Source organism: Hyaena hyaena, unplaced genomic scaffold, assembly GCF_003009895.1.
Source record: "Hyaena hyaena isolate Hyena2069 unplaced genomic scaffold, ASM300989v1 scaffold_1926, whole genome shotgun sequence".
NCBI classification, from domain to species: Eukaryota; Metazoa; Chordata; class Mammalia; order Carnivora; family Hyaenidae; genus Hyaena; species Hyaena hyaena.
In genome coordinates, this window is record NW_024082562.1 from 109,234 (window position 1) to 122,719 (window position 13,486).

General features: G+C 34.3%; 1 non-coding gene across 1 annotated transcript; it reads right to left on the bottom strand.

Moving 5' to 3' along the window:
• Positions 1-9,214: 9,214 nt before the first annotated feature.
• TRNAQ-UUG lies at positions 9,215-9,299 on the bottom strand. The gene has a single exon. It is a non-coding gene; the product is annotated as a tRNA-Gln (tRNA).
• Between the last annotated feature and the right edge of the window lie 4,187 nt (positions 9,300-13,486).

The window sequence follows — 13,486 nt, forward strand, 5'->3', positions numbered from 1 at the left end:
AATAAAACTGAGGTCACTAACTTGAGTCTTTACATTTTTTCTATTATAGATGCTAAGTGTTATAAGTTCTCCTTTTAGTACTTCATTAATTAAGCTCTGCACATTTGCATATGTCGTATTTTCTTTCTATTCAATATAAAATCTAATTTCCATTTTGATTTCCTCTTTAATCCATGTGTTATGTAGTAGTATATTATTTAGCTTCCACATACTTTTTAGTGTTTCTAGATAACACTTTTTATTGATTTATAAGTTTCACTAATTTCAGAGAACACACTTTACATATTTTGAATACTTTTATATTTATTAAGCCTTGTTTGATGGCACAAGTGAGGTAAATCTTGGGAAATATTTTGTGTACTACTGAAAAGAATGTATATTCTGTTATTTTGGGTGAAATATTCTCTAAATGACAATTGTATCAGTATAGGTGGTAGTGTCCAAATCTTCCATATTCTCCATGAGTTTCTGTTTACTTGCTTTATAAATTATTCCAAGAGTGATATGGGATATATGAAAAATAGTATATTTGTGTATTTCTCCTTAAACTGCTAGCAATTTTTGCTACATTTATTTTGATGTGCTGTTATGTTCATGACAGTTTAAAATTATAGTGTTCTTTGGATGAATTAACTACTTTATTATAGAGTATTTCTACTTATCCCTGCTAATATTTTTGCTCAGAAATGGACTTTGATGTTACTACAGATGTCCCAGCTTTCCTTGAATGGTTTGAAAAGGTATATTTTTTTAACGTTTTTTTAAAAATTTATTTCTGAGAGAGAGAGAGCGTAGGCAGGGGAGGGTCAGAGAGAGAGGGAGACACAGAATCTGAAGCAGGCTCCAGGCTCTGAGCTAGCTATCAGCACAGAGCCTGACGCGGGGCTTGAACCCACAAACCGTGAGATCATGACCTGAGCTGAATGAAGTTGGATGCTTAACCGACTGAGTCACCCAGATGCCCAAGAAAGGTATATATTTTTAATCATTTTTAATTTAAATGATTTGTGCCAATTTTTTTTCTTTTCTAGTTTACTTTTTATTGTTGAGAGAGACAGAAAGCATGTGAGCAGGAGAGAGGGGCAGAGAGAGAGAGAGAGAAAGAATCATAAGTAGACTCCACAATCATCATAGAGCCAGATCTGGGACTCAGTCCCACAGCCTTGGGATCATGACCTGTGCCAAAGTCAAGAGTGGGACATACAACCTACTCAGCCACCCACTTGCCCCTGTGCCTATTGTTAAAATGAATCTCTTTAGACTCCATATCATTGGATCTTTTTTCTTTTTTAATCTAATAACTTCTGCCTTTTAATTGAGGTATTAAGAGCATTTTCATTTAACGTGACTGTTTATAGTTGTGTGTTTAAATCTCCCATGTTTCTGTTTGTTTTTTTATTATTCAGTTTTTCTGCCTTCTTTTGGATTGAGTATATTTTATGATATAACTTTATCAACTTTGATGATTAGCAATAAGTCTTTACATTATTTTACGATGGTTACTTTAAGTGTGATAGCGTAAACCTTTAACTTTTTTGAGTCTATCTTCACATAATATGCCACTTTATAGATAATATTAAAGCCTTATGTGTATGCTTCATTCCTGGTCTTTTTTTCTGTTGTTGTTTTACATTCAGTTGTACAAGTAAACTCCACATTATTTGTTGTTATTTTGATTTTAAACAAATTATATGTTTTATTTGTACTTTATTGTTCAGAATAGTTTTATACAGAAAAACCAACCAGATGGTACAAAGAATTTCCATATGCCTTGCAACTCCATGCATATAACTCCCCATATATTTACCTTGCATTAGCATGGTAGATTTGTTACAATGAATTTACAAAAATTGATATATTATTATTAGCTAAAATCCATACTTTTTTATAGAACTCCTTAGTTTTTACCTAATATACTTTTGCTGTTCCAGGATGCCGTCAAGAATTCCCCATTTTATTTATTTGTCATGTTTTCTCTTCACTGTAACATTCTCTTAGACTTTTTTTTTTTTTCTTCTGATGGTTTGAACAGCTTTGAAGGGTACTGGTCAGCTATATTGTAAGATTCCTCTTCTTTGGAACTTGTCTGATAGTTTCCTCATGATTAGACTGGGATTATGGGTTGTTGGGAAGAAGATGATAAAGTGCTATTTTCATCATATTATATGAAAGGTGCAAGCTGTCAACATGGCTTATGACTATATGTTGAACTTGATCACCTGGCTAAAGTAGTTTTCGTCAGGCTTCCCAACTGTAAGTTTCTCTCCATTCCCCTACATGCTATACTGTTGGAAGGAAATCAATATGTGCAGCACAAATTAAAAGGTGAAATGATCTTTTTAAGAAATTTAGAAATTAAGCAAATAGTCAAGTATTTCCCCAGCATTTACCAGTGTGTAAATTCATATTTTCATTTATATCAGCTCAAGAAATTAAGCAAAATAGCTCATATAATCCCCCCCATATTTACCAGCATTCTTCATTCCCTTGTAGAAATTCATATTTTCATCTTTGATCATTTTCTTACAGACTGAAGGCCTCTGTTACTGATTTTATAGTGCAGGTCTGATTGTAATATGTTACTTCGGTTTTATATTATTTTAACTGTTTTTTTTTTCAACTTTATTTTTGAAAAATGTGGTCCCACCGTCTTCTGCTTGTGTTGCTTCTGATGGGACCTCTGCTGTCAAAATTATCCTTCGTCACTGTGCATAATGTGTTGGTTTTGTCCTCTGTTCTTAAGAGGTTCTCTTTATCACAGTTTTAGTCACTTGACTATAATGTACTTTGATGTTATTTGCTTCAAATATATTATATATATATTTTTAACTTTAAAAAATGTTTATTTTACATATTTGTTTTGAGAGGGAGAGAGAGAGCACACATGCACATGAGCCGGGGAGGGGAAGAGAGAGAGAGAGAGAGAGAGAGAGAGAATCCCAAGCAGGCCGTGTATTGTCAATGCAGAGCCCCATGCAGGACTCGATCTCACAAACTGTGAGATCATGACCTAAGCTGTTATCAGGGTTTGGGTGCTTAACCATCTCAGCCACCCAGAAAACCCTCAGGTATATTATATATAGAGTTTTTATGCTACTTGAATCTGTGGTTTATAGTTTTTAGTATAAATTTGGATGCTTTTGTGCCATTATTTCTTCCCCTCCACAGGGCACTCCAATTACGTGTAGATTAGGCTACATGGAATTTCCCACAGCTCGTTAATACTTCTCTTGAAAAATTGTCATTTTTACTTCTATGTTTAACTTTGGGTAATTACTATTGTTAGGTCTTTATTAATATTTTCACTGCATTATCTTATATACTGTTAATACCGTCCCTTGTATTTTTTATCCATTGTATTTTTAATGATAGTCATAGGAATTTTTTATTTCTATAAGCTTGATTGATGTCTTCTTTATATTTTCCATTTCACTATTTAACATCTTCACATCTATCTTCCTGTGCATATAAAATATAGTTATAATACCTCTATCAGAATCTTCATCTACTAATTCATCTGTGCCATTTTGAGATCATTTCTGTTGACTGGATTTTCTCCTCTGCCTGACTCCTTATTTCCTTCCTTTTTTCATGTATGCTAAGTTTTGATTGAATGTAAGAGACTATAATTTTATTTTGTTAGGTGCTAGGCTTTTTTATTCTCCTATAAATGCTTTTTAGCTGTGTCCTCAAACATGGTTATGTGGAAACAGTTTGAGTCTTTCAAACATTGCTTTTATACTTTCTTAGACAAGATCTGAGTGACTTTTAGTGTAGGACTAATTTTTCCCCACCAAAATGATAACTATTTGATGTTCTTCTTGGTGCCCCAGGAATAATAGGTTATCCGCTTTGGCTAATGGAAACAGGAACTGTTTCTGGCCTGTGTGAGTTTTATATAGATGCTTTTCTCTCCTGTGTGATGACCAGTACTCATATAAGAAAGCAAGATCTCTCAGCAAGTACCCGTTCTGATTTTGTACCATACCCTGCAAACTGCAGCTGGAAGACATCTTGTTTACCCAAACTGCCATCTCCATCTTTCTGACATAGGGAGAGCCCCAGTCTGTCTGTGACCTTCCATCACATCGTGTGGCCTGGAAAATCCTTAGCCAATAACCTGGGGTGATTACAAGGCTCACAAATTTTGTCTTCTCTTCCTAGGACTTCACGATATTGTACTTTTCTGATATTCCAACTTGGACTTAAGTGGTAGCTTTTAGATAAAAATTGTTTATTAGAGATAGAAAGGTGTAAGTCCAAAATGTCTCAATTAAAAATTAAAGTAAACAATTTAAACATGGTTACAACTATAATCTCTTTTCCCATTTGTCTGAATTATGATACCAGAATGATCAGTTTTATTTTTTAGTTACATCTCAATTCTTTAAAAAAAAGAAACCATTTTAAACAAACTGTAAATTGTAAATTTTACTGAAAGTATTTGATATTTTTCTCTAAAAGGCCCTAAAATTTTATTAATAATCAGGCTAATAGAGGTTTTATACATTTTATCCCTTTTAAATGATCCACAATTAATCAATTTCTCAAATATTCTAGTGTAAGCCAATCATAAAAACCTACAAGCTAAAAGTCAAAAGAGAGGGAAAAAGAGTTTCCTTTTCTAGATTCTGCTTTCTAAAATAAATATTCTTAATCTTTTTACTAACTTTGAGTCCACTTACTGAAGAGAGTACTTGAAACATGAGATGTGGAAGGAGCTTTACAAAACAAGAACAGAAAAAGCCACAGGCAAGGTAGCATTCTAAAAGAGCCAAGAAATTTATAATAATTTCAACCATTTCAATATTATGTAGTATTTTTCATAATTATTAAATATTTTATCCATTAGTATATACAAAGTATATTTTTACATTTATACTTTATATATTTTTTATTTTATTTATATCATTTATATATATTTATATATTTAATATTTATATATGTTTATACAAAGTATAAACAAATATATGATTGTTATAGAATTTGCTGGACATATATAATACAAAAACCTAGAAAAAATCAATATAATATATTTTATGTTTGTTATTATTATTATAATATAGAACATTTGACAACCAGGTATATATGTTAGAATATCTGAGTTTTTAATATTAAAAGAGATTTTCCTCTAGATCTTTCCATAATTGCACCTGATTTCTTTCTCCTGATGTTTTCTAATTGCTTATTGTTTATTTTTCTGACAGGAAAACTTAACCTTGCTTCCAATTCAAAAGTGCTATTTGGAAGCAAATATGTAATCATAGCGGGCAAATCTTTTGTGTGTATTGTATGTAAGTAATATAAACACACAGAAATCTTCAAATATTGATTGCTAGAATTTCATTAGTTTTTGAGCAAACAGGCATAGTGAACACTTTTGTTGAGGAGTCTCCACAACCAAAGTAAAAATAAGACAATTCATAATCAGATGAGAAATTATAGTCTGTTATCGTAATAATAACAATCGAAAACAGTGCCTTCCATTTTAAACACTTATATTTAAATTTAAACACTTAGTATGAATTTTCAAAAAATCACCCATGAGGTACTCCTATCATCATTTTACTAATGAGGAAATGAAGGCATTCAGCATCTATGTAACCTGTTTTTAAGTGGTAGCACAGAGTGAAAAACAAGCTTCTGGCTGGTTCTACCAAGCCTATTTTTCTCTAAACAGCTTTATTGCTACATAATTCATATACCATGATGTGGAATTTTAAGACAATGTTTGAGACTTCAAAAAGATTTGGATTTACAGAGGATGCTTCAAGCTACCCAACTCTGAGCCTGGGGAAATTCACATTTACTCTTTTATTGGAACCTTGGAAAAAGCATTAATTTACTTCAAGCTTTCAAGTCTCTCATGGGCAGATAAGGAAATTGAGCACCAAAAAGTTAAGAGACCTGCCTAAGAGCATACAGCATATTAGTGGCAAAGTAGAACTGTAGGCTTCAAGTTCAATATACCTAAACATACCAATGTTTTAACACCTCTCTTTTTCTTTTCTTTTTTCTTTTTTTACATTTATTTATTTTTGAGAGACAGAGACAGAACACTAGTGGAGGGGGAGCAGAGAGAGAGGCCAAAGCAGGCTTCTGGCTCTCAGCAAGCTGTCAGCACAGATGCAGAGTTCAAACCCATGAACCATGAGATCATGACTTAAGCCAAAGTTCAGATGCTTAACCAACTGAGCCACTCAGGCACCCCTACATCTCTCTTTTTCTGGTCCTCATCCATATTTACAAATAGTTTTTATGTTACTATCATTTTCATATAGATAACAACTCAGGAGAATACTTAACTGTTTAAAACAGTTTTTGTTTTTTCATGTTTCCATTTTTATTCTTCTTTAATCTTTCTGTCCATTCTTTATACCTAATACATTTGCTATATTTGCCTGCCTATGGAATATTTTTAGAAAAGTTCAAGCAACTCAACAATCCTTTATGCTAGGGTTTGTTGAAATCTCTGACTGCATATTTAAATGTAAGGTGTTTTGTTTTTCCTTTTAAATAGATTTTGTTTTTTAGAGCAATGGTAGATTCACAGCAAAATTGAACAGAAAGTACAGAGCATGCTCATGTACCTCCTGTCCCTAAACAGGCACAGCCTTCTCCATTATCAACATCCTGCATAGAATACAGGATGGTCCATTTGTTACAATTGGGGAGTCTACACTGGCACACTGATATCACCCAGAGTCCAGAGTTTACATTAGAATTCACTGTTAATATTGGATATGCATGTTTTTGACAAATCTATAATGCCATGTGTCCACATTTGTAACATTATGCAAAATTTCATATAGAAAGTATTCTTTACATTAAATAATTGTGCTGCATAAAAGTCCTCAGTGCTCCACCTTTTTAACCTCCCTCCCTCCTACCAGGGACAAAGAAATGTCTCTAAAATATTATATTAAAATATTATTGTATCATTTCAATGTCATATTTATAAAAAATAACAGCCAAGACAGACAATATAAACATAAAACCTACTCTACAGCAGCCTCCTTTGTATATTTGCAGAGAGATGAACTGATACTATGATAATTTTGTTAATAGTCATATAAGAAATGAAGAGCAACGTGCTTCTTGATTTTATTTTCCTTTCCTGTATCATACCGAATTTCACACTTGGTTGGTATAGTGGGGGATATCAAAATGTGATGTTCCTTTTGGAAATGGGATATCCTTTTGGGAATGGAAAGGTCCTGCTATGTGCTTTCACACGTAAGAATCGTATGATCCTTGAGAGAGACCTTCTCAACCTTTCATGCCTAACTCCTCTTTAAAGTCTGTTTGAAATAGATACCAGGCTGGATGAAACATGGAAACATGGAAACAGGGAAAAATTCCTATTATTTCCCAAAGTGAATGTTCCTATTTCCTATTATTCCCAAAGTGTTGTTTCTTTTGGCTCACTGGTTTTCTAGCTCTTCTATTTGTTAATGTGTATTATTTCAGAGCCCAGAAACTTTAAAAGCATTTACTTTTCAATATATTGTATAATGCAAATGGAATGACACATTTTAGGAAGTTCTTGGTAATTTAGGCAAGAAAGTTTTCAAATTATGACAATTTTTCTTAATTATTAGTGTTATATCTTAATTGGGTTATATTGCCAATTAATGAAAATTCTTCATCTACATTTTTAAAGCTGACACTGGGAAGTAAAATTTCAGTTAGAGAAATTTCAAGTGGCTTTCTTAGTAGAGATAATAACATGCTTCCCACTCAGTAATTTATTTCTTGAATGCTTAATATAAAAGGTTTTTGAACAGTAATTTTGTCAATGTGCCTTTTTCAGTAAGTGGTACAGGGCAAATATATGCTGAAAGTTACATGAGAAGAAGCAAAACTATTTTTTATTTCATCCATCTTAAAATTTCAGTTGACAATTTAAATACATTTGAGACTAATAGGAATACCATTGGATGTTATTGAAAAAGAGCTGTAGTTAGTACGTAGGTATTAGCAATAAGGAATAATTGCTAATAGTTACTATTTTATTGAGAATATTATGTCCCAAACATTTTATATTCATTAAGTTATTTTATTGTTACAGACACTATAAGAAGATGTCTGTTTTCTCTCCACTTTACAGTGAAGGAAACTGAGGTTTATTAAATTCACACATTGAGCTAGCATTAAAGTGTGATTTGGCAGAAAAATGTTTCAAAGCCCCTGTAATAAGTATGTGTAAAGAAATAAAATAAACCATGTTTAAAAGTGAAGAAAAGTAGGACAAGTAAAAAGCATTAATAAAGAGATAGACACTTTACCTTTTAAATGTTTTTAAAATTTTATTTAAGTAATCTCTTTTTTTTTTTAATATTTTTTATTTATTTCTAGGAGAGAGAGAGAGAGACAGCGTGAGCAGGGGAGGGTCAGAGAGAGAGGGAGATACAGACTCTGAAATTGGCTCCAGGCTCTGAGCTGGCAGTCAGCACAGAGCCCGACGCGGGGCTCGAACCCACGAACCGCGAGATCATGACCTAAGCGAAAGTCAGATGCTTAACCGACTAAGCCACCCAGGCGCCCCTATTTAAGTAATCTCTAAACCCAACATGGGGCTTGAACTCATGAGCAGGGGATCAAGCATCACGTGCTCTTCCACTTGAGCCAGCCAAGCACCCTAGGAAACAGACACTTTAAAAAGAGCAAACTGGGGGCGCCTGGGTGGCTTAGTCGGTTGAGCGTCCGACTTTTGCTTAGGTCATGATCTCGCAGTTCGTGGGTTCAAGCCCCGCGACGGGCTCTGTGCTGACTGCCAGCTCAGAGCCTGGAGCCTGTTTCAGTCTGTGACTCCCTCTCTCTCTGACCCTCCCCCCCTGCTCACTCTCTCTCTCTCTCTCTCTCTCTCTCTCTCTCTCGTAGAAATAAATGTAATATATATATATATATATATATATATATATATATTTAAAAAGAGCAAACTGGAAACTCTGAAGTTGAAAAATGCAAGTATTGAAATGAGAACCTCACTAGACATGTTCAACAACAGACTTAGTATATGCATCTTTGCTCTTTTATGGTTATTGTTTGCATGATGTACTTTTTTTCTTTGTTTTTTAAATGTTTTAAAAAGTTTTTTATTTATTTCTGAGAGAGAGAGGGAGAGAGACAGTGTGAGCAGGGGAGGGTCAGAGAGAGAGGGAGATACAGAATCTGAAGCAGGCTCCAGGCTCTGAGCTGGCTGTCAGCACAGAGCCCGACGTGGGGCTCGAACCCACGAACCGCGAGATCATGACCTGAGCCAAAGTCAGAAGCTCAACCGACTGAGCCACCCAGGCGCCCCTTGATGTGTGATATGTATGACAAACACAACATAAAGGATGAGAAAAATAGATTTGTCTTGGAGCAAAGTTTCTATGCTGTTACTTTACATCCATTTGTGCCTTTGAATCTAAAGTACACTCCTTATTTTCAGCATGTAGCTGGATCTTGTTTTTCATCCAGCCTGGCAATATCTACATTGTAATGAGAGTATCTAGTTCAGTCACCCGTAAAGCAATTACTGATTTAGTTGGGTGTATAGTTGCCTTTTTGTTATTTTTCTGTTTCTCTTGATATTTTAAATGATTTTTAAACATTGTTTTCTTACTGGGGCGCCTGGGTGGCTCAGTCAGTTAAGTGCCCAACTTTGGCTTAGGTCATGATCTCGGGTTTGTGGGTTTGAGTCCAAAGTCCGGCTGTGTGCTGACAGCTCAGAGCCTGGAGCCTGCCTTGGATTCTGTATCTCCCTCTCTTTCTGTCCCTCCTGTACTCTCAATGTGTGTTTCTCTCTCTCAAATAATAATAATAATAATAATAATAATAATAATAATAATAAAACATTAAAAATGTTTTCTTACTGGTTGTTCTAGTAAATAAAAGATACATCATAATTTATCATATTGTATTTCATGTTACTATTAACTTAAATTCTATAAATAGGAACTTTGCTCCAGAATAAATCTATTTTCCCCATTCTTTCTGTTGTAATTGTCATATATATCACAACTGTCTTTAAACTAAACACGTACAGTGGTATATTTTTATTGTTGTTTCATACCTCCTTATGTTTTATAAGGAAATTAAGGGATGAAAAGAGAAAATATATATTAATGTAGGCTTTAATGGCCGTATATTTACATTTTTTTTCACACTTCTTCCTCTAGGCTTAGTTATACTCTGGTATCAATTTGTTTCAATCTGAAGGACTTCCATTAGTATTACATGTAGAGTAGTGCCTTCTTTTCATTTTTATTTTTCTGGGAGTGTTTTCATTGGTCTTTAATTGTGAAGGTTGGTGTTTATGGATATAGAATATGTTATTGACAACTTTTCTCTTCCAGTGGTTTGAACATGTCATTCTACTGCCTGCTAGCCTTTATTTCTGTTCAGAAGTAAGTTGTTAACCATGTTGTTATTTTCTTGTACTAATTTGTTTTTCTTTAATTGCTTTCATGATTTGTTGTTGTTGTTCTTGACTTTCAGTACTTTGGCTTATGATGCATCTAGGTGTACCTCTTTATATTTACCTTTTCTTGGGATTTATTGAGCTTTAAAAAAAATCTTAGATTAATAGTTTTCATCAAATTTGAGAGGCTTCGTTTTTCTTCCCTTTATTTGTCACCAGCCTAATCTGTACCCTCCGACAGCAGGGGTTCTGATTATCACAGCAAAACCTATCCTGGCAAAGCTACTTTTCTTACCAAATGAGTGGAAGTGTGGGGGTGGAGGGCATCTCTGGGCAAGAAGACTGTAGACTCCCATTGTGTTTTAGTCAGACTTCTAGCAGTTCTTTTCTAATAAGTGCTTCTCAATTTGTTGTTTTCTTTTGGTTTTCCAGATCCTTGCAATAATTATTTTTGAGACTTCTGTTCTGTTTTATACTTGTTTGGGGGAGAAAAGGATTTTACTTACATCTTCTTGCTGCCATGTGTAGAATGCAGAGACTTTTCTTCTTTTTTGTGTGTTTTCATTGAGCCACTCGCAGAATCCTATATAATTCGTTTTCCACAAAGCACAACTTTCTCTTATAACAAGATTATTTCCAAATTTAAGTTTTACCTTAAAATCTTTAGGAAAAAATGTGCACCTCCTATTATATTTCAGTGACTTATTTAAAAACAATTTTTAAACATTTTGACATATTCACATACATGGTGAGGTTTATGTACACTAAGTTTTGCCAATAACAAGATATGTGAATTAACCCTATTTCTGTACTTTTTTTTTTTTTTTTTGCTAACGCACCGGAACTACTTTCACCACCTACCCTCTGAAAAGCCCTGATTCCTTTAAAAAATTATTTATGTAGTTTTGAGACAGAGAGAGAGAGAAAGAGAAAGAGAGACAGACCGAGAGAGAGATCACATGTGTGCACACATGTGGAGGAGGGACAGAAAGTGGGACATAGGTTATGAAGCAGGCTCCACACTGACAGTAGAGAGCCTGATGAAGGGTTCTAACCCAAGAACCCTGAGATCATGACCTGAGCCGAAGTCAGGAGCTTAACCAACTGAGCCACCCAGGCGCCCCAAAAATTCCTGATTCCTAACCCAGGATGACCTAGTTGTCTGACATTTTCTTCTCCTCTATGCAGAGGCTGAATAACCCTTATCCACGTACTTGCTTAACCTGCCTGTACCAGGCTGATTCTTGCTAAGAATGTCTACAAGGATACAAGAAATTGTTGGACCATAAGATTTTTTATGATAAAAGACGTGTGAAAATCCATAATGGACAGCCCAATATAACAACATTGAAAGAGAAAGGAATCATTGGTAATTAGGGAAGGGGATACAAAAACTAACTTGCACCATTGATGAAATTTGTGTTCTGGTGGAGTCTGACCAACCAAAGCTGGGAGAAAAGTAGTAAAATCAGTCATTTTCTTGACACCTGATATTCTGAGCCCCTTCCTCTAGATGACTGGCTGTGTGGTGAAGCAAAAGGTCTAAGATAAGTAGTGAAGAGCAAAGACAATGCCTGGAGGTATTTTAGCTATGCCAGTACAGCTGGAAGACACATATATTGTTTGGGATTTGTATTGTAAATCAAGCTCATAAAAAAAAAAAAAATCAAAACTCAAAACATACCAACAAACCAAAACCAAACAGATACATACAGGGCCTTGGTATTCTATGGGGTTATCAAAATATATGCTGCCTGTACTTTGTTAAAGAAAATCATATGTAAAATTTGTTGTACCCTTATAAAATGGTTTCTTTCAAACAAAGGATGAAAAAAAATTACAGTGCAATTCAGACACTCAGCTAGAAGTAAATATGTATTCTTTACAATCTCAAATGGGCCTACAAGTAGTTAAGGTACTGGTTCAAAATGCAAGTCTGATTTCTTGGGAGAAAATTTGACTTCAACATCCTTTAACTTTATATTCATGCAGACTTCTAGTGGGCAGCTATAAAAATGCTAATAGAGTCTCCTGCATCTTGGTTAAAGGTGTCCTAGACTGAAGTCATCATTCAGATTTGCTGTCCTTCAAGTGGAAATGAAAATTTTAGGAGAAAAGGCCCCAGGGAAAGTTGATTCTGCTGTGTGGCCAAACCTCTCTTCTACGCTCTGCAGCACTGTCTTTCTCTTCAATCTGCCTCTCCACCCTACAGATCACTTTCTTGGGATCTGAGGAAATTGTGCAGAAAAGTATGGAAATAAAATCTAAATGTGGTCTCCCTGATCTGTCATGCTCTGTAAAGCATTAGAAACACACATAAGTTAATTTCCCTCTCATCTGTTTGCATTTTATTTGCAATGGCTATTTATTTGAATAGCTAGTTATTACACAGATATATAAAATATATTAGAAACCTTAGAAGAATACCAATGTTTCTTCTTATTTGATTATAAAAAGACTTTATTCCCAATTTGGAGCAGCTAGGAGAAGGTGCATATTAATAAAATATATTTTCCTACTTCTCTGATATATAGACAAAGTAATATTCATTAATCTACATATCCTTTTAAGGCATAATACTTTCAAACTAGAATTTTCAGGACACAAAACATTTTCTTTTTATCACTGGTCAACCAGAACTGTTCATTGATTCAAACATGTATTCACTGTCTCCTAAGCCATTTAGGGGAATTTAAAGAAAAAAAGCCTCAAACCAGTCGGGAGAGTCTAAATACTGTATGTATGGTAATCATTCTAATTGACGTGGTTCAAATAACAATAAAACATTTGGTAAGAATTTAATCTCTGTGTCAAAGGGATAAAGAAATTATTTCCTGCTGTCATGAATGGAATAGATTTTACAGAGAGAAGGTCATTGAAGAATAGGGCAGTATGTTTCCATTAAAGGAAACAGCATTGGCAGTTGCAGAGAGATTTGAAAATAGCACATTTGAAGATCAATAAGTGTTTTTTGATGAGGAGAGAGTGAAGGATTTAATATATGAAGTGGAATATTGGAAGAAAAGTCTGGAAAGTTTGGTGTCAGGCCCTGTTGCAGAAAGAGAAGAGGATGAAGCA